Raw genomic sequence first — 22862 nt, 5'->3', positions numbered from 1 at the left:
TGCAGGCAAATTTTCATGCCAGAGTCTGTTTTCAGGGAACCTTAGCTAAGACAAGAATATACCAGTAAAAGCAAATTAGAAGAAACATATAAAGAACTTAGTTGACTTTTATGGTGTTCTGGAATCTTCAGAAGCCTGGTAGATATATGGACTTGGAGTTAATTAAGGTGATCTGGGCTGGTGATATATTTGGGAGATATCGACACTAGAGCTGGTACCTGAAGTCATGAGAATAAAGATCATTTAGTACAAGTGTTCAAGTAAAAAGAGAAGAAAGTCTCGGACAGAATCCTGATAAAACAACAAATTCAGTGGGTCGGCAAAGGGTTAGATTCCAGCAAAGTGAAAGTGAACACTGGGGAAGGAAGAAAGCCATTTAAGAAAAATGAGTCTCAATGAATACACGTAATACTGAAAAGTCAAGACACCTAAGGCGTAAAAATGTACCTTTCACAAAAACATTAGCACTGATGCCCTGGACAAGAACAAAATTTATTGGTGGTGGCAGAAGCCAGGCTGCAATAGCTTAACCAACATGTGTGGTAAAGATTTGGAATCATGAATGTCAGACAAGGCTTCCAAGAGGTTTAACTGTGCAAGAGAAGAGAAAGATGACTGGAGTGTGATCTGGAATTGAAGTTTTTGGGTTTTTTTTTAATTTATTTTATTTTCTGTAATGGGAAAAGTCTTCCCATATTCAAGCCTATTTTTCATCTTATCCCGAGTATCTCTATCTTTTCATATATATATATATATGTGTGTGTGTGTGTGTATATATATATATATTTTTAATTTTAGTAATCCTATCCCTTGCAATTCATAAATAGAATTAAAAACTGTGTAGAAAGGGACAGAGAAAAATGAATTTGAAGAATGTACAAGAAGAATAAAGATAAACAGGATGGGAAAACAGGAGGCCAGGGCATATCGAAGGTAAGTGATGGAATTTTTGTAAATAAAAGTTTAAGAAGCAGTTCAAGATTTTGTTTTGTTTGTTTACTTTTAGTTATGATCTCTGTTATTGGGTTTGTTCTTTTGTCCTCCTTGAATTGCACTTGTCCAGTGATGTGAAATGGCTCTTTCTCAGTGCTAATTCATAAGTTGCAAAGAGTATTGCTTATAATTCTTTTTACAATGATATAGGTCTATAAATTTCCAATTTTAAATAACTAAATATAAGTATTTCTGTGTCTCTTTTATTCTTTTACTGGAATAAACTATAAGAAATACCATTCAACATTTGTCACTGAAACCCAAAGGAAATATTCTTATCATCTTTGAAAACATTTTTTGGGGGGTAGTTTCAACAATTTATACTTTTGATCCTGGCCATTTTATTTTTTCTCTACTTACAACAGTGCAAATATAATGGAATATAGTGCTATAGGATTGAATTCTTAGGCTGAGCAGGGAATATATTCAGAATGTCATCATCTTCTACTGCATCTACTAGATATATTCACACTTGGCACATAACATGCTCATGAAACTGATAACCCCCAAAGAGAAAATGAAACTCCCCTCCACACAGTGAAGAGAAAAAAGGTAGGAAAAATATATACACAGTTTATTTTTGTTACACTGGGTAATTGTGTGGACACCTTCAATTCCCTAGCAATTGCTAGATATGGTTTTCATTTCATTTTCTGAGAACATTCCTCTGCTCTACGTTAAATCATGACCTCCTGGGACATGATATGTTTGATGCATAATGTGTTAAAATAATAAAATATAGCATGTCAAGGATTATTACACACCAAAAATCAAACAAAACAAAGGAGGTAAGAATAACAAGGTGCCCCCAAAGCTCCAGAGGACTTATTTCTTTTTGTTTGAAATATGAGGGATTGGTTCAGTGCACTTCAACTTGGAAAAAGAGAAGACTACTAATGTCATTATTCCAGGCTCTGCTTCTACTTAAGGGTTACCTTGGACTGCACAATCACAATGAAAGTGAGAAAGGAGCAAAATATAAAAGAAAATGGCAAGCAATCTCACTATCAACAGATTTTCTCATAAGTCTTATAAAATCACAACTTGAGAACTGAACTGATCTAATATTCTATTGAATAAATCTGTGCAGCTGAGATTTATAATCAATCTACCAACATATGTTTGTGTCAAAAATATTGTACATGCACTCACTCAATAAAACTCTTGAGCATGTAATATGTGTTTGAATATCTAGATGGAAGGATTAAGCCTATCTTCTCAGGCTAGTGAGAAAAGGAGCTATGAAAACAGAAGCCAAATTCATCAGTGATGCCTACATATCTGAGAGAGAGAGAGAGAGAGAGAAAGCGGGGGGAATATTCCAAATTTTGATGGGAAGACTATATCCTCAGTCCATTTATTTCTTTGGAAAATCAATGTTGAAAGCTTACAGATTCACCCTAGTCTCAATCTCATGTGTTTTTCTCAACATTTGTCCCTGATTGAAACATTCTTCATCTTAGACATTGATTCTGCTACAGACCTGAACCTGCCAATATAGGTAGTCTTTTTCTGTAGCAAGATCCTGACCTCTTTATTGGAGGAAACTGTTCAATCACACATTTGTGCATTATTGCTTGGAAGTATTATACTTTACCCAAGGCTAGGTCAACTACTGCAAGTTGATTTTACCATAATTCCATTCTTAAGTTCTTAGAGTTATCTTGCTTTACTGCTTAGAGGGATGGATGCTCTAATAGATGTAGGGAAATTGACCTGTAGAGTACAGAGGAGAAATAAGTTCTGAATGCCATTATTTCTGATGGTTCATACCAAAATAAGACTTTCCTATATGGGGAGCTTAAAAAAAAATCATGGTGTCTGATCTGGGCTGGGATATTCAGTCAGGAGAATGTATAAAAGGCCATTCCAGGCAGAAAGACAAACATAAATAAAAGCATTGAGCCATGGAAGTTTATTCTGACTAGAAACAAAGAAAAAAATCACTTAGAAGACACATAACTGCTGACTTGGGAGTCAGAGTAACACTTTTTCCCTCTCTGTCTGCCCTTCTTGTTAAGGACAAATATTCATCAATTTATTCATATCTTGAATAAGCTCAATTGTGTGCCCATTACCATTCTATAAGGAAGAGATTATGCCTACTTCAAAACACCCACATCTCAGAGGAGGAAAAGAAAGCATTAAAGATAATTATCATAAATGTGATAAAGATAATAACAGATGTAGGGTCCAAGAGCAAAGAAAATAATCAGTAACTAAAAAAAAAAAAAAAATCAGTAACTAAACCAGCCTGGTAGAGCAGAATGCAGGGGCGGGGGGGATTGCGAGAGGGAGTGGGCAAGGAAGTCTTCACAGTAGAGAAGAAAAAAATGCCTGATTTATTTAAGAAGATCAGTAGGAGATTGAAAAGAAAAGAAGAAATGAGAAAGTCAATTTACTTACAGAAAATAACAAAGCTACAGAGAGGTAGGTGATTCTAGGAGTGTAGTCTGGGTGCAGTGAAAATGTATGGATGAGATGATGTCAAGAGGTCATACCAGGAAGGCCCTGTGTTCCATGCTAAAGAGTTACACTTTGACCCAGTGCCATAAGAGCAGTTGTTGAAGGGTTTAAAAAGAAAAGGACACAGCCAGCTATGCATGTGAGACAGATCACTCCGTAGGTGTATGGATGATGGATTTGAGGATGCACTATTAAAGGGAGGGAGACCAGGTCACAGTACTTAATTGAGAGATGATGAGTGAGAAGCCTAATTAAGGCAGTATTATTAGGGATAGTGATTAGTGAGTGTACTTACCATAAAAAAATTATGAAGCAAATATTCCTGCCTTTGTGATGGAGCTGTAGGGGAGATGAGAGAAAGGAAACAAATCTGAATTTGCTTTCAGCTTTGTAGCCCTGGTAAATTTATGAACAGTGTTGTCAGCAAACAAGATAAAATAAAAAGGAAGAGGAGAATTACCTTATAACTTTCAGACTGAACAAGTTTATCTTTGTTGCATTTCAAAACACCACTAAATTGGCAAGAGGCATATAGGTCCATAAGAACCAAACAATGGAGAGAGGAAAAAAAATTGAAGAAACAATGTCACTGTAAAATTTAAGGGGAAGGGATGAACATTTTAGCAGAGCAGAGAAAGATGGACTCTAAGTGAGAAGAGGGATAATAACAGGGATAAAACTAGTCCAATTTGCTTGAATATTTTAAGTATTCAAGGTTTTAAGGGACTATGAGGGGCAGATGGAGGGCTAGGGGCTGAAATTAGAAGGATTGGATGAACAGCTATATCTTTACCTCCCTCAGGACCCTAAAAGATTCAGAAGTTTATTCTCTAAAAATATTGAACCATAATGCTCCAGACTCCAGGATATCTGGCACAGGTGTGGGTAAGGTGGGGAAATGGTTCATATACATATGTATAAAAGATTCACTTTGCTGTACACCTGAAACTAACACCACATTGTAAATCAACTATACCCCAATAAAAATTATTTTAAAAAAAAAGAGAAATGTGGTGAAAGAGGATGGCAGTGATGAAGACTGTGGTTGGATATGACTGCCCTCAAATGCTTTAACTTTTACACAGTAACTTGGGTAAGGGATAATTTATGAACCAAAAGTTTATTTTCAAATCAGTTTGGTACTAAAAATAATTTTAATAGAAAATTTACATCTGTGGGAAAATACTTGATTTGGAATGGAAGATATTACAGAACTTTAGAACATAATCTGGTCACCTGCCAATCTACAGCTGCTCATTTAATATACAGCATGCCAGTATATGATATTACACCACTACTAGTCTTTTCCTACTCACTCCTAATGGAAGACGTTTTCACATAGTGAGGGATGAGGAAGTCATTCTGGCTTATACCTAATTTGGTTTGAACTTCATGCTAACTGAACAGCCTGCCTTGTGGCCTGTCAGCATAAATTGTATATCTGTTTAACCACTAAAGTAAAATTGGTGTTGCCCACCATCCAATTATACAAAGGGTTAAGTTGCAACCCACTGCAGTCACCCACTGACCATGTGCCCTGAGGGGAATTGAGGGGAAAAAAATAAATAAAACAGGATAAGGCATTCTGTGACTTGAATACACAGCCCATAGACAGTTAAGATGCACACCTCAGGAAGAATTTTAATGACCCAGATTCTTGTATCTTCCCAAATAGAAAGTCACTAAAGTCATTAATTTGTGGTGTCTGTTCTTCGTGATTAGCAATAATCTCTTACCAAGATGTACAGGTACTTGACTACATGTATTTCCTAGCCAAAATATTCATATATAAGCTGGTTCCTCCCCTATCTCTTAGAAACAGTGCCCTCAGAGCTACTGCGAGGCTGTTTCCAGGGCTATAGTCCTCAGTTTGGCTGTAATAAAACTCTCTTCTATTCTTATTATAGATTGTTTATTGATTATTTGCATTGACAATCTGTAGGACTGTAAAAGAAAAGAAAAATTTATGTGGTTCAAGGGACAAAAAAAAAAAAAAGGAAAGGAAAGAAAATAAATTCCAGCTCTTTTCCTAGGCTAACCTACAAATTTCATTTACTTTTGTGTATGCACTCACCTCCCACTCTTCTGGAGGTCCACAGTACCCACATGCTGGCCTGACCCCTGTGAGGGAGTCCCCAGTCTCCCTCATCAACTTAAACTTGACCTACACTCCTACCCACCTTCCCACCCTCGCCAAGATTTTCATAATCCTGGGTCATTTTTATGTTAAGAGCACTAAATTTGGGTACTAAACACTCATTAACATTTGTTATTGTTTTATATGCTGTTGTGTTTTCTTATACAATAAAGATATGCACACTTACACAAGAAGTGTGAGATTCTGTTTTCAAAGAAAGACTGAGGACTGAATAAACATACAATATCTTTACTGCCTGAGGAAAGAAACACACTCTATATTCTCTATAATTTTATAGAAAACAATATACAGGGAAATAAAATTATAGAGAATACTGTGGACAGCTAAATAAATTGTATACAAAGGTCACCAGAGATCACCAGGAATTTGAAAGTAAATATATTAAAATAGAAATTTGGGACAACAACAACAAAAAAACCCTGTAAATAAAACTGTAAAAGAAATTCTGAGTTCTCTGAACCAAAAAACTTTTGTTGTAAGTTCTACATATTTGCTAGTGAGTTAAAGTTCTTTTGCAGCCAACTATGTCTATGGCTTGCAGTAAAGTCATAGTTCTTCACAGGTGTTAAATATTGAAAAGCACAAAGTTCTGTTGACAATGTGAATATAGTAAACCAATTATGAAAATGACAAAAATGTCTTAAGGTGAAAACAGTGTGTTAAAAAGAGCAGCTTTTATTTTTTTGCTATTGTAAAATGTTCAGATAGCAGTTGAATGCAAGGGAAAATAATCCTGTATACTAGAAACCTTTATAAAATTCTCACCTACAACTAAAGCAATTGACTGTGGCTTAATGTTGTTTATAAAAATATTTGTGTGTACATATTAATTCACATAATCATATATGTATATATATATATTTATACATGTATTAGTTGACACAATTTGTTGTCCTTACATGAAACAGAAAAAAAAATTGAAACTAATAAAATAGGTTTAACATGCTTTTGAGCAAACAAAAGTGTTTACCTACAAAAAAGAATGAAAAGTTCATTGTATTAATTACTCTACAAGATCAAGACTTATGTGCTCATGTCACTACTTAAAAACTACTCCATTTTATCCCAGTTCATGACTCCCACTACACCTGTATGGCAATGTTTCAAAATGGAAATGATTCTTAAGAGACAGAAGTGAGCATCTTCCTGGGGAATGTGAATGAGTTGCCACACAGACACACAAACAGAATCTAAAGGAGGTGATTGACTATAGTGATAATTATTGGTCTTTAATACCTGTCCTTCTGAGTCTTCAAATTGTGTAAAATTACTCCTGATGCATGCAAGTAAGAAGTAAGGGTTAACTTGTCCAATGCTACACCCCTGCAAGAGAGACTCCTAAGAGGGTGTTAGTCACCCCCAAATCCACTGCTTAATGCAAAAAATTAAGGTCAACCTCAAAGCTTGGACCCCAGTCCCAATTCACCCAAGAACAACAATGTCACAAGGAGTTTGCCACATAATACAACTGCAGTTGCATGTCTTGTGCCCCAAACCTCAAACATATCCTCCCAGGAAAGGGAGTTTTCCCCTCCAAACCTCAGTTCCCACCTACACTGAGCTGGCAATAGGGCTCCCTGGATTCACGGTTCTGAACCATCATGTTATTTTGTATGTGACCCCTGCTATCACCAAAGGAGAAGCTCTCTGGTTCTTTCTGAAAGCCCCACAACCCGAGGGCTGCAGTCTATTTCCCTAAGTCTCGCTTCAGGTCTTGTGAGCTCACTTCAGATCTCAATCAGTTGTCCCAGAGTGCAACAGGGCAATGGGGACTGCATGCCTGTCATTGATTTTCATCTCTGCAAGCGTTAACAATAAATGCTGTTCCAGCAAACATGATGTTTCTGCTTGACCATCTGTCCTTTTTCACATGAGATCCAGAACACATTAATCTGGATACACACAGAAATCACTGTGTCCCCAACTCTGGTTCTTTAAACAGAGCTCCAACTAATGACAGTTCGGAGTCCTTTAACATATGGTACTTGAACAAGAATGTTCTTTGTCCATCTTTCACTTGGATCACAATGCACTCAGAGGAACAATAACACACATAATATAAATAAAAGGTCAAGACATTTAGTGTGTACTTATGTTCTGTTTGCTCAAAATGATTTACTTCCAGCTACCATTTTATTTTGTTTGTAAAAAGAAAAGTGGCAAGAGAAAGATGAAGTAAGTTTTTCAAATATTAACTTCCCTATTTAACATTTTCCCCCCTAAGGTAAGTCTCTCTTACAAATATATGATAAATGAGAAAAAGGGCAAAAGACTTATTGGTTTGGGACTAAGAGTACAGCTATGTAAGTGAACTCATCATTTTTCACCTTTTCTTTTCATGCAGTGCATTCTTTGTAGGGTTGTTCAAAATAGAAAGTTAAGTGAATCTAAAAAACAGCATATAACACTTGTTTCACAATCAATATATGATGTTTCTGACACATCGAAAGAAACGGTCAGTTTAAAATTATTAATTAAATGCAGGATTCTTTTAAGATGCAAGCAAATCTTTAAACTCTTTATTAAAACAACTGGACCCCTAAATCTAACCAATTTCTCAATTGAAATATTAAATAATGTAATTTATCATTTATGAATTACTGTATTGCACTGAAAATGGATTTAAATGACATCATTAAAATAATGTCACCACAGAGAAGCACTATAAATGATCTCTCAGTCCCTTCAAATACTTGAAATTAAGATGGAATAAATCTGCACTTTGGCATATTCCTCAATTACTATTGATATTTTATGAATCATTGCCTTTTGGATGCATTATAAATACTATGAGATATTCAATACCCTCGGCAGAAAAGCAACTCTAGTTCCTCTAGTCTAAATCATCTGCTTTCCTGGGGTGACAAAATTCAGGTTTGCTGAAAAAGTTGATTCCCAAATAATCACTCAGTAGGTAGTTGCTGAGTGAAGACTAGGCAATAAATCTGGACAAAGAATTGTGATGTCATTAAGAAAGCGTAATATAAATTCCTTTAATGGAACTGCAAATGAATAAATGGTACTAAACTCCATGCCGTTAGAATGGTTCATGATGATCTGTGCTCAGCTAACCTCTCCATCCTTCTCTCCCTCCACTCTCTCGTCATTCTCTGTGTTTCATCCACACTGGCCTGTTTTCATTTCCATAACCACGCTGCACTCTTTCCTATCTCTAGCATATGGGGTTGCCTTTATCTAAATGTCCTTCCACTTTGTCCCTAGTTAATCTATTCATTCTTTATAATCATTCTTCAGATATTATTGGAGAAAACTTTCCTTTCTTCCTCAGAGTAGGCCAAGCACCCCTCTTCCATCATTTCTTAGTATTGAATATCTTTCCTTTTCCATTTTAGAGTTACATATTTATTTTTGCCATTTTTGAACTTATCTTTTCTCCTCCCTAAGTTGTAAGCTCTATGATGGTCGGTATGATTTCTTTTTTGTTCAACCTTGTACCTCTGGGGTACAATGCCAGACAAAGAGAAAGTGCTTAATATTTGTTAAATGGATGAATGACTGAATGAAAATATGGATGAATAAGAAAATACCACAATTTGCTGTGTAATCTATTAATTATGTTATAGGTCAGGTGATATATCTAAGTATTTTAGTGTGCTCATTGGTATACTTGTAACATAGCAAAGAGATGTAGATGGGAGCACATTCTGTCCAATCTCAGCCATAGTGAGGTCCTGCCTGCCTCTGTTGCTAGTACCCATCCATACACATATTATACATTCCTTCAGCATCATAACATGTTGCTGAGAGTGGGGTAGATAGAATGTACCTGTCCAAAGATGAGAGTGAAGATGAACATTTTTGTATGGAATATATTAAATGAATGTTAATTCTATCATCATTTAAAATCAACGTAGTATAGTGCTGTCTTATACATGAATACATGACTGCTTTGTAGCCTGTCCTTAGGGACTAGAACCTTCCATGTTCCCAACAGTGAGATATAATATATTTGTGTTTCCTTTGAGTTAAATGACCCAGCTGTCTTCCCTTCACTGTCACTTTACTTTATGTTGTATAGCTCTCCTTGGTCAAAAAGAGAATAACCAAATGAGAATTGGAACATTAAAATCAAGTTTTACATTCCCCATCCCACGTTTCCTCAATTTGGAATATGTAACATTTGGGATGCTAAGATAAAACTGAATAGATTGAACTGTTTTTCTGGGAAAGACTCTTCTAAATATGTTTAAAATAAAAACAAACAAACAAAAAAAAAAAACTTCAAGTCTTTTAAAATAATTTAGGAAATGGTATTCTGAGTTTTCTGAAGATCATAAGAAAGTTTACTTAAAGTTATCCATGATAAAGTAAATTTTGTACTAAAGTTTAAAAATGTTAACATAAATTGTAAAAAGCCAGTTTCTTGTACTTGAGTAACTTTTACTACAGATTTTCATGAAAATATTTCCAACAAAAGTTCAAAAAATTGTAGATCATTTGTTTCATATAATTTTATATATATATTGCTTCTCATGATAATGATCCTTTAGTTTAGAAGAATTTATAGGGTAAATCACAATGGATATCACATAAGGATTGAGACATGAAAGAACAATGTTAAAACATTCAAATCAAAACAGTGCTTGTTTGATAAAATAAAATAATCTTTGGTGTATTTTTTTCACTATGAAAAGTCCCTGTATGTTCTATATTTAACTTGAAGTAAAAAAAAAAAATTATAAATAAGCAGTGTAAGGAGAGTATACGATCAACGATTACACTTTCCTTGGAACCATTACAGTTCTTCAAATATTTCAGAATTTATCATATATTCAAAACCAGATTATGTCTATATCAGACATCATTCATTCATTCATTTACTCTTTTCTTGGCAACAGAGAAATTTTTGTACTTGTAAGCCAATAAAACATGTACAGTATACCATAGGATATAGATGTATACGCTGCAAAATACAAAGTTTCCAAATTTCTTTCAAATATTTGAGTTTATTTTAAAACAGTTGACTTCTAGCTTGACTGGCAATCTAATTCTGCATTGATCAAAAACATAGTGATCTAAATTCTAGTAAAGATCAAGTGGATTTTTTTAATAAAAATATAATTATAGTGTACTAAAAGGTGCTCATTTACTCTTACTTTAAAATTCAAAATTAATTAGTGCCACAGAGCACAACTGTTCAATCATACATGAATATTATTAATTTCATCAAAGGAAATAAAACTGTAAACACAAACAGGAAATTAAGTAGCAAGGAAACTAAAAGATTCATATTGACCTTAATCCCGTCTCAGATTCTGAGTTTAATTGCCAGTTGCAGAGTAAGCTCAATTTAAAACTCCCTCTAGTTTATTCAGAAAACTGACTTCTAAATTTTATGGAAATAGATGGAGAATTGATTTAAAAATCTGGAGAAATAAAAAATTCCTTGATGAAAGATTATGCAAAGTAGTATTCCCACAATAAGCACAGTATTCCAGCAACTGTAAAGTCAAACAGATTCTACTCAAAAATCAAAAAAATATTGATATTTAATATGTACCTTTTGTTCCCTTTAAAAATGTAGTGTTTGATTTAGTTGTGAGTTTAATCTAGTAAATCATTCACTTAAGCAAAAATAATTCTTAATGATTGATTACGAAAGGCCTCATGAAACAAATTTTTATGAGAAAATAGTGATTAGCAACCCAACTGGTTTGAAGTAAATCAGAGAACCAGCAGAGTATGAGTGCACATCTTCCCATAGATAAACATAAATATCGTGATAAATAGTTGAATGTGGAGTCCTTCTACCAAGGCAGTTTTTCAATCCCATTTAGAAAAAAGTATAGTATCTGTCTCATTTCCTTCAGATTTATTATATGAAAAATGCTGTTTTGTACAACAGAAATTAAATCAATTTTCTGACCTATACTTTGGGGCAATTTTGTGGTTCATTATTTGTTCATTCTCTAGCTGTGGCTTAACTGTATATACAATCACCCTTCATATTGATGTTCAAAATTAGGCCTGTCATATCCCTCAAGAATTGACTCATCATCTATAAGAATCATAGTCAACAGTCCTTTATTTAGAATTCAAATTTTTCTATATATTTTGATATAATTTGGAGCTTGCTGTAAATTGCCTGGATTTTTTATCTACTAAATGTTTTATTTTAAATAACTCCTCCATTTCAACTACTCGCATTACAGCTTGACCAATATGTTGATTTGACCTCAAGTAAATTCTATTTTTATATTTTTAGCCATAACACACTTCTCCTGTAAGTAGCTATATAATTTATATGCATATATAAATGAAATTATACAGAATTCATTCCGTGTGTATACAAATTGGAATAAGTTACTACATAATCATACTTTCATACATACATACAAATTTTGAAAGAGGGAAATAGCCAGGTTCATATAACTTTTAGCTTTAAGGAGTCTATTTAGAAAAACCTATATCTTTGTATATTTGTTCTGTTAGTGCTCTCCATTTTTTTTTTTTTTTTTTTTTATCATTAGTAGCCACCTCCCCAAGCTCCATGTTCTAGGAATCATTCTTAAAGAATCATTTAAACTCCTTGATCTTTGGTTCCTGCTGTAAATTGATTCTATGCACAGCAGTCTAACGAAACCATATAAAAATAATTTTGTGATTCTAAACCATAGAAATACGTGGATGTTCCTTCACTAAAAGACAAACTTAGACACTGGTATGATTCTTTATCTCTTCACATCCTTTTTCACAAATAAGATAGCAAAACCACGAAGCCCAGAGAGAGCTCCTGGGTTAAGTGCTTGTGTAACTCTTTTTCTCAGCATGCAATTTCTTATTCTGCGCCTGTATTTCTTTAACTGACTCTCACTGTATGTTCCCATTATATCTTACTGTAGCAATGCTTCAAAATACTGTCCTTAGTGAAAAGACTCTGATCTGAGAGCTAGTGATGAAGGTGTAAATTACATGAGAAGAAGTAAAAATGCACCCTAGGAGGTTAAACCCATTTGCCTTCACGATTTGGACAAACTCATTCAGTGAGGTAATGAGCTATGAGAAACAAGCTATGTTTTAAACACTGCTGAGTGTAGAGAATATTTTAGTAGGCTTGATTCTATCATTAGAGAGTTGTGGTCTGGTACACTGTTAGGAAATTCAGAATATGTTTAACTAACATGTCTTGTATTTTTAAGAAAGAGTGATGAAAAGAGTGGGAATTTTCAAGAGAGCAGTGGTTTTTCTCTTTTTTGATAAATATGATACATTTAACATGCTTTTTATCACAAATAGTGTTTTACTTTTTGTGTATCTGTTTTTATACAACTTGTTTTATTCAAGATAATTTATTGTGGCTGACAAAATTTACCAGCAGAGCCTGCTTGAGACTTGCAACTGATGATATTTAGAAAAGTAATTACTTAGAATTGACAGTGAGACCAAAGCTTAGCAAATGGTAAGAAGCAGGCCAATTAAGTGATAGGTACCACATATTAATAAAAATGTAAACCAAATGCAGGGAAACACAGAGGATTACAAAAAGGCTTTCCTGATAATGTCATGCATTCCAAGGAAGGAGTTCTTTACCCATATCAAAGATTATTTTACAAAAACATGATGAAGCAGCTGCTTCATATTTTCAGGGATGTCTGAAAGAAAGAAACCACCTTCTACTTGCAGCAGTGAGAATTTTTGCTAAGATAACATTAGTTGACTTAATAATGGCATGACACAATTCCATTATTACTGTATTACTGTGACCATACTATTTGTACACAATAGTATGCTTTTAACCACAACAAAACATCATTATAATTTTTCTTATTTATTTTCAAGTAATTTTATGGAAAATTTAAGAGGCATAGCTTCCCATTTCTAGATGACTATGAAAATGACCAATAAATGCAAGGAAAAATACCTTGATCTTATCACCAAGTAGTGAAAAATAAGATCCAGCTGCACTTGTGCCTTTATTAAAATAAGGATGTGGTGAGAAAATACTGAGAACACATTACACTTAAAACACCACAAATAAATAAACCTTTGAGTTTTCTATGTTTTAGGAAGAAGCAATCCTTCCTGTGTTATGATTGTATTAAGCTCATGCAGCATTTTCCTTTTTCGTAAACCTTTTTAGTATTGGCTAATAATAAAATAATAGTTGATGTTTATTGTACATGCATGTCCTGGTGGCAGGAGTTTTTTAGCTCTCCAATGAATCCATTCTCCTGCTCTTACCTAAGAAGAGCGTTGTTCCTAGGCCTGAGAATTCATTCCTCAGCTTATATATGGACAGAGTCTATGAAATTAAATGTTCCCCAGGCAGTGAACAGCATTGTGCCAGTTTGGGGCCTGAGTCTGTAAGACTGTGGTCTTTCCCATATATTCTTTTCCTCTTTCCCTGCTTGATGGAACCAGACTCACAGAACCACTGTGCAAAGTGCAGATTATCACAGGCTGTTTGCTCCTGCCTTCCAGAAAAACTGCCATGTGAAAGAAATATGCTTCCTTGTTTCTTTTTTTTTTTACATTATAATATTGTTTTTTAAAAATGTAATAAAGTTAGCCTTTTCTTCCAGCTAATAAGTTTAATACATCTCATGCAATCTTCTAAGAACTTTATATGAACTTTATATAATTTAATCATCAAAACAGTTTAAATAGGTGGGTACTTTTATTATTACCCTTCTTAGAATAAAGCATCTTAGTTTTATTTAGATAACGTAATTTGTACATGTTCACTCTGCTACTGCCATATTTCATCAACTCTAAGATGAACATTCTTTTCATATTGTAACATCTTTGAAATCAAGATGCATCTTGAAATAATTGGTATCCTACAAGTTATTTGTAGAGGTTGCCTGTGTGTGTCTAGGAGATGATGTATAAAGAAATGATACGTTAAAAAAAGATGTCCTATTTTTGATAAAATAAGTAAACATGGTGGTAAGTATTCAAATCCAGGCAGCCCTGCTCCAAAACTCTTAATCTGAAGCATTACTTCACTTAAATAATAAAACAATTTCAACATAACACAAAACAGTATCTAGAAAGGGCAGTTTTGTATGTTTTCCAAGTTGATTGATTCTGTTTATTTTCAGTTCCCCATATCTCCTGAAATTTTGATTTAATAAGTAAACGACTTTTAATCTTTCAGCATAAATAAACAACTTTTCTGAAATATCCAAACAAATAGTAATAGACGGGACGATCATTGCAACTTATTTTATATTTCTTTGTGATACATGAATACAAGAGAGGACTAAATCTTGTCTCCTGGGATATGTCTTGCTTTAATGGAATTAACAAATCAGACAAAATAAATGGTTTACGAGTAAGATATGTTTGAAAAAGAATCTCAGTCAAAAATACGTAGCCCTCCACTTAGTTGTTGCCAAAATGATAATGTATTTTTTCTTTTCCCTTTCTTTCCTCATCCTTCCAATAACTATCTCTCCCTCCTCTGTCTCTCATTCTCTGTCTCTGTCTCTCTTTCTCTGTCTCTGTCTGTCTGGCTGTCTCTCTTTGCTTTTCCTTTTGTGGGGAGCAGGGAGAAGATTTAATTTGAGTCATTTGAAAGGTTTTAAAGCAATCAGAGGTGATAAAACTATGTCTTATACTTTGGTTTATCAACCAGATTATGAACTTCTTGAAGATATGCTGAATGATTTTTATCTCTGTTCTCCAGCCCTTGGTACAGAGTCCACTACTTACCAGCTCTTGAGAGTCTGTTAAATTTCACTGTGTTTTGAAAGAATGGGGTGGTAAAATTTTCTTCAATTACTTAACTCAATAATATTGAGCACCTACTGTGTACCAATTCATATTCCTGGCAGAGTTCAAGTGTAAGAAACACACTCATACCTACTTGGGGCTATCCTAAAGGTAATGATTATTTATGTAATGACATTAAAGCTGATATTTTCCATTGTATATTTCTCCTAGTGTGTTCACTTCTCTCATAAATTTTGACTATGCTCATAAAAAAGAAATATAATCCTCAATAATACATTTTTATGTGACTTAAACATATAGACACATGATTCCAAAACAACCATTCTACTTTATAAAATCTCTCCTAAAGAAATGACCCTAAATATGAAAAAAATATAAAAACACATTTTAAATATAAATACTTATAACTGGATTTTCCAAAGCGGAAAATTGGAAACAAGAAGTTACTATATCACAATAAAAGAGTTGTGGTCTTTGAGTTTTCATAATGGGATGTATTTTTCTCTTAATTTTATTTTTCTGTGATTATAAAAGTTTGTTATATATAGATATTTGTACTAGGAACTGTACAGAAATTATAGAATATAATGTAATGCTTTTTGAGGAGTCATAAAGGCTAATCACTATGTAACACAATTTAAAAGAATTATTACTTCATTATTCATTACAAGATTATGAGATATTATACTATTATTCCCATTTTATTTCTGGTGAAACAGCCCAAGCAGATGAAATTATAAAAAAGCTACAAAGTAGGGGAAATAGGACTGGAACCAGGCAATTCCAGAACTGCTTCTTGACTCATCAGTTATATAATTTCCCCGGAAAAAGATGAACAAATACTGTCTCTCTCCTCAAGTAGCAGAAACAATATTATATACCTATGGGACAATGTTAAAGACTATCTGTAAATGAAAATAAAAGTCAGCCTAGACTGAAACGAACAAAAATCTCTCTCATTAATTAGGCCAGGGAGAGGGGCTGGGTAGACACAGGAAATGACAGCTACTAAGTTAACAGGAATTATTGTATCTCCCAATGTCATAGAGCAGCTACAAAATGCCATAATGATCTCCTTTATGAGTGACTACTGCTTTCTTACCAATCACTTTCTTTGCTATCTTCATTTATAACTAGAGATACACAATTACTAAGCTAACTTCACTTTATTGAGAATCTCCAATGCCTAATTAATCCCCACTTCTCCTATCTTGCCTTAGGAAAAGTGACATCCAAAACTAACCCCTACTTTCCTTAGACCCTTCTCAAAATCATTCCATAGGATGCCAAACTTTACAAAAGGTGCTCCTCTGGAATGTTACACTTGCCACATCAAGTCAATAGCTCTGACTTAGATTACAGGTTTGTCCCTGTGGTTTTCTGACCACATGGATTTAGGCCTTGCCATGTGGATCGTCTTAATGCAAAACAGAAGTTGATAAATGCTGTTAGATGAGTTTAAATATTCTGCAGTTGGTGCACTGGAGAGGAAATGATTACATTTAGTCAAAGGACCTATGAGAGTGGTTTTAAGTTGTAGACCAATTTGGTTGTGTGACTCTGTTTCAGGATCAAGGAACAGTTTGAACATGGGAAGGATACTCTCAGAAAACATCAAAGCATTCTGCTTGGTTTGAATTAGGATTAAGGATATTAAGTCTGGAAAGGAAAGTTGGAGATATAATGTGGAATGTCTCAAATACTACAAAATAAAAGTTAGGCACATCTTCCGCAGGCCATGAGGCTGGAGACAAAGGCATTTACATGGTGTATGATGGCTAAATCTTTGGATTGGAGAAAAAAAAAATCTAGTATCAGTTAAAGAATAGGTTGAACATGAGACAGAGAGAACATTTAGGAACGTATCACAAAGTCTGAGACAGAGAGAAGGTTTAGGAACGCATCACAAAAATTTGAGTGTATATTCCTGAAATGGGCCAGTGCCAGAATGATTAAAGTAAGGAGATATTTTTGTGTGACAATATTTGATGAGGGATAAAAGGGACAAAAAAAATGTGCTAAGATTTTTGTAGAACACAGGACAGATTCAGAAGTTGGTGATGTTATCAAAGAGGGGAGGATGAATAATTTTTTGCTTGACAGGCTGCCAAGCTCAGGCATTGTACTAAGATGGAGTTACAAGCTGACATCTGAAAATAAGTATCTAGAAGAAGAGGAGTGTATCTGAACCGGAAAGGACAATTTGAGGGTTGTCAATATAGAAGTGATTTTTGAAAGTACATCAGTAGAGGATGTTAAGAAATGAACTAGTGTGGAATGAGAGGAATGAGTCCACTTAGGAACCGTATTTTAGGAGAGAGTGAATAGTGAAAAACTGGTGAATAATAGAATAAAAAGGATGAGTGATAGATGGAAAACAAAAATGTGTATTGCCTGTAAAAATAGACTTTCAAGAAGAAAGAAGTTGGCAATAATATTATACAGTGCAATGAGTGTAAGGAGGAAGAAAATAAGATTTGGTGGTTATGAAATCACTGCTGCCCCATTTAGAAAGTATTAACACATTCTAAATCTTTTTCCAAAGCTCTTTTGTTTTCGAGCAGGAGATGTTAATTAAGGTATTGCCATGTTTAAATTTATATAATTTTCCTCAAATCTATACCCCTTCCTAATTTCTCACTGATTTTATGATCTTTAAAGCCCTATATTTCTTTAAAGTTAGAAGTTCCTATGAATGATGGTTCTGGTAGAAGGTGGCAACGCAGTGCAATACTGAATGAACACAGACCTGTGCTAGGAAATAAGAGCAGTGGAAATTGGCAAGATCATCTAAAGCTACTGCTTATATTCAAAGCACTCTGCCACCCCCACTGTTCTATGAATCCATTACTTAAGAATAATTGATTTTCTATTGAATTATAAACTTTCAAAGTCATTTAAGCGTAAAGAGTATATGTCATATATTTGAATATTGTGGGTAACTTCAATGAATGGTTGATCTATAATCTTTCCTCGTCACCCACATCTGATTTACTGTGGCTCCACTGCTGCTAATTCACCATATGGGCAAAATGCCAAACAGGTTAATTTTCCTATGAATGTGAGTACTTTTATCGCTTATCATTTTTTGCCAGTTTCTCTTTTTCCTAATACATGAGTACCATTCTCAACACAGAGCTAGGTAACATTTTATAACTTATCTTTTATCTGTTGAGTCATTCCAGGAACTGCCAAGAACAACTTGAAGAACAGTGCTGGGTCAATTACTGTAATCATTTCCTCCTCTTTCTCTCAAAGACATTTGCCATTTAAGACACAGCTTAGTTCTGAATGGTCTCTTGATTTTAAACCTCTTGATGAAAGATTCACTGACTTCTCACATAAGAATCAATTTATTAATGTTTCCAGAGCTTTGAAATATTTGAAAAAGTCACCTTCTCTTTACTTTAAATATCATTTTCACCAGATAATTACTTCTCTTTTAATTTAAGTGGAAAAATCCTGCTTCATCTCCATAAAATTTTTTATATTCTTCTGTTGCCTTGCCCTAAACATGTTGCATTCTACAACATTCTTCATTTTATATGTGACATGTAATAATCTTCATTTTCTTTTTCCTGCTGGGATACTTTTCCCCTTCAAATGCTTTCTCAAAATTTGCTTATTCATTACGTTCTGAACTCTCCTTTGGTAACTTCATAATTGCTGAAGAAAAAAAGTAGTGCCTACAAGTTGGACTCGGATTAATTTTCTATTACATGACAGTGAATGACAATGGAGAAGATCTTGCCTTTCCAAACACTTGTGAAGTAACTGTCTTTCAAAATATCTAATAAGTATTTTGAAACACTTTCATGAGTTATATTACGTTCTATACATGCGAAACTATTTAAAATATTTCTAAGGAGAATACTCATCTAGATACATGACAGTACTTCTCACTGGATATTTTCAACATGTTTAGGTAGCAAACAAATGTCTACCTTTTCTCTCAATGCCCACGCTACCCAGGGAGCACCATTTTTGTCATGCCTGTTATGAAAGAGCTTCATTGTCTCAGGATAATTGGTGCTCCTGGAGTTATTTCTGCCCAGGACCTCTTCCAACAATCATTACTAACAAACTATCACAGTATTTTAGAACACATATTTGCATAGAATTATATCACTTTCCTTACTACATTTATTCATGCATTTTTCTCTTCAAATAATTTTCCAAACAACAACAAGTAAGGAGGACGTAAACATTAAAGACAAGTCTGTTTTTTACAGGTATATCTTCCCTTTGGACTGTAAGTTTTATGAAGGATTATTGAGTTGATTTGTCTTCATATGCCTCAGTGAAGGAGGAGGTCATGGAGAGGATATGACAGCTAGTTGACCCTCAAGCTGGACATGAGGTATCAGAGATTCCTCACCTCTTTCCCTGACCTTGGATGTGTATTCCACTTGCCTTCCCCATGCAAGTAGCTGCCCCAAAGTCATAACCTTGAGACTGTAATGTGATGCTGAGATCATCTGGAGGGTGTACAGGGCTCATCCCAGTAAAGGCCTCTATATAATCTTTAAAATTCTGGTGACGGGTGCAGAGATGTACTTGTTTTGAGCCACCCAAGACAAGCCTGGTAAGTAAGTTTCCTTACTTATTAAACCTGTCACCTACCAATCTGGAGTGGTCTGCCTCTTTCTTCAGTCTCCCTGCCCTCCACATAAGGGGGCCAGTTTCAGATTATACCTGGGAAGTTCCCAAGGTTGTGAAGCAATATTCAGAACAATTAGAAATAAGATTTCCTTGAGAACTTTAGAAGATGGTAGCATAGAAAGACCCTGAGCTCACCTCCTCCCACAGACACACCAAATATACACCATTACAGAGTCCTCTGTATTGCTGGAGAAGCCAGAATGGCAGATGACAAAGGATACTACAGGGCTGCATATACCTCCAGAATCCTTAGATCCTAAGAAGAATATTAAAGAGGCACAGTGAAGATTTATCCCTGATTGGCCAGCTGGCAATGATGAGTTAATATGATGAAATTTGGGGCTTTCCATATATGCAGGAAAATTTTTTCTCTTAACCTGCATTTTAAACTATCTCACTTTTACTGAGGATCTCTTGTGTAATCTATTTAAATATAAAGTTACATTCTAATAAGAAATAGGGCCCCCCCCAAAAAAACCTGGACTCTTAATTATACCAATCGTTAGTGTTTAAAATGTTGGGCCTATATTTTAGAGATTCTACATACTGAGAGAGTTATCAAAAATCCATAAAATTATCTGAGTTTAAGTAAGTGTGCTTAGCCAAGTTAATCCTGTTCATGAATTTCAAATACAGCAATATTGGTATCTAAAATCTTACCATAAGTGCCTCTCTTTAAACAACATGCAGAATGAGGTGATGCCTGCTTTGGTGGCATTCTGTATTTTAAAAAGATGAAATTGTAAATAGCACTCTAAGGCCAGTGGTTCCTTCAAATACTGCCCTCCTCCTTGCATTCAGAGATATGAAGATTTTCACATTTTTTAAAGCCATTTATGAGTGAAGGGAAACAGAAGGATGAATTGACAGGTAGGCAATTAGCTCATTAAGGGATAGGCAGGTGGAACGCTTGCCCTTTAAACAGGGTCTCAGCTGTTTTTCTGAGCTGCTGGTGAAGAAAAGAGATGATCATCAATTCCCATTTACCCTTTCCCTAATCTCCCTATCACTAGGAACACAGTTCTGACTGAAATGTGTCTGAATATATTTGGCATTTGTAAATGTCAAAATAATATCCTGAAACAATAAATACATACAGATATACTTAGAGACAAACAATACTTGAGACGTCATAGAAGACGTGTTAAGTCTTTGGTTTTGGGTTTTTTTTAAGGCAGGTTTAGATTTTCTTTCATCATTCTTAAGACTCCAGGAAGGAATCTGGTGAAAAGATGAAACCTAGGGCACTTCCTGGGAGTAAGAAAAATTCTACCAAAATAGTACCTCTGTTCTGGCAGATTCTTCTAAAAAAATAATGATACCTTGTCACTTATTGTCACTATAAAGTCAAAACCAAATATCAACTAAACTCTATGCCACCAGAAAACTGAACTAAACCTCATTGTTTTCTAAGATTAAGTGAGCAGAATTTTAAAGTGGTAGTGAGTATTCCAAGCAGAAAGATGTGATCTTTCATTTCTGTATTTTATATAACAACTGTTATGTAATATTTCCTCTTGGTATTCACTCATTTGTGATTTTTTTTAATTGAATAACTTCCAACATAGTAAAATATAATGCTAATGGTGATTAATTGGCTTTTACATTTTTGTCTTTAACCCCCAAATATGATTTACAGTTGACTCTTGAACAACACCAGGGTTATGGGCGCTGACTGCACAGTTGAAAATCTGGAAATAACTTTACAGTCAGCCCTCCATATACATGGTTCCACATCTGAGGATTCAATCAACCAAGGATCCTGTAGTTTCAAAGTACTATTTAGTGAAAAATATCTGCAGTAGACCTGGGCAGTTCACATCTGTGCTGTTCAAGAGTCCACTGTAATTGCAAATCAATTCATTCTTTGGGAGGAGCTAATCTACAGGCCCATATGATGACTTAATGACATATTGTGCTTTAAAGTTACCCATTCTCTTTTGCTGGCACTTGCCCCACCTCTACTTTTAATCATATTTAGCATCGTCTTCATAATATTTGGTATGTTGCTCATGGCAATAGGGAGAGAGAGCATGCTTACTTCAACAAAAAGAAGAAAAGGAAAGATTGAAAAGAATGTCAGCATTTCTGGAGGCCAAAGGGAGTGGAGGATGGGGCCTCTCTCTGTGCATCAGTCAGCGCATTTCTATAATGAGCCAATGATACAGATGCTAAGGGACTACATTTTTTTTTTCCTTCAGAAAGGTATCTTGCATATACAGTTTTGCTCAAACACTTGACAACTTCCTAAAATACCTTATGAACAAAAAGCAAGGAAAAAACACATAAAAATTTGATACTTGGAAAAAAGTTTGCCTAAATCACTATTATTATTTTTTTGTTCTATGATTTTCCTTTGGTAAATTTTAGGAATAGTTTAATTACCCGTACACCTTATTGTCTTTTCTCTTGTTCCTAACAGTGTCAAGGTTGGAAGCAGGCTATGGAAACATTCCTGAGAACACAGATATACAGTTAATATCTAGTAGAAACTGTCATTTCCTGCCAGCTTACCCTGTGCCAGGCACTGCTCAAAGTGCTTCATGCACATTTGCACATTTCTGCTTCATCCAGAACTGTGGGATGTAGGTACTCATCCTCGTTTTACAATTGAAGAGACTGAGTATTAGAAAAATTAATAAATGCACCCAAGGTTATATGCAAATGACTGGCAGAAGTGGGGCACCGTGAAGCTAGGGTCTGTTATAATAACCACACTCTCCTTTTGATAGATTCAAAATAAGGAACTATTGCAGGAAATTTTGCATCGTTGATGTTAACACTAAAAATTACTGTGAATGCTCAGGATATTTATAAGCATCTAGTTATTTGAATTTATATAAGTTAAAAAACTTGAATATTTGACATAATTATTCATCCAACT

At 34.5% G+C, this 22862-nt stretch overlaps 1 long non-coding RNA gene across 1 annotated transcript in view; it reads right to left on the bottom strand.

Annotated features, from left to right (window-relative positions):
• LOC309660162 overlaps nucleotides 1–22862 on the bottom strand; it is a 164164-nt gene that overhangs the window by 3429 nt on the left and 137873 nt on the right. The gene's annotated exons all lie outside the window — the stretch shown is intronic.

The sequence above is a fragment of the Balaenoptera physalus genome (assembly GCF_965194825.1).
Source record: "Balaenoptera physalus genome assembly, chromosome: 4".
Classification (NCBI taxonomy): domain Eukaryota; kingdom Metazoa; phylum Chordata; class Mammalia; order Artiodactyla; family Balaenopteridae; genus Balaenoptera; species Balaenoptera physalus.
This window is presented reverse-complemented; position numbering and strand designations above follow the sequence as displayed.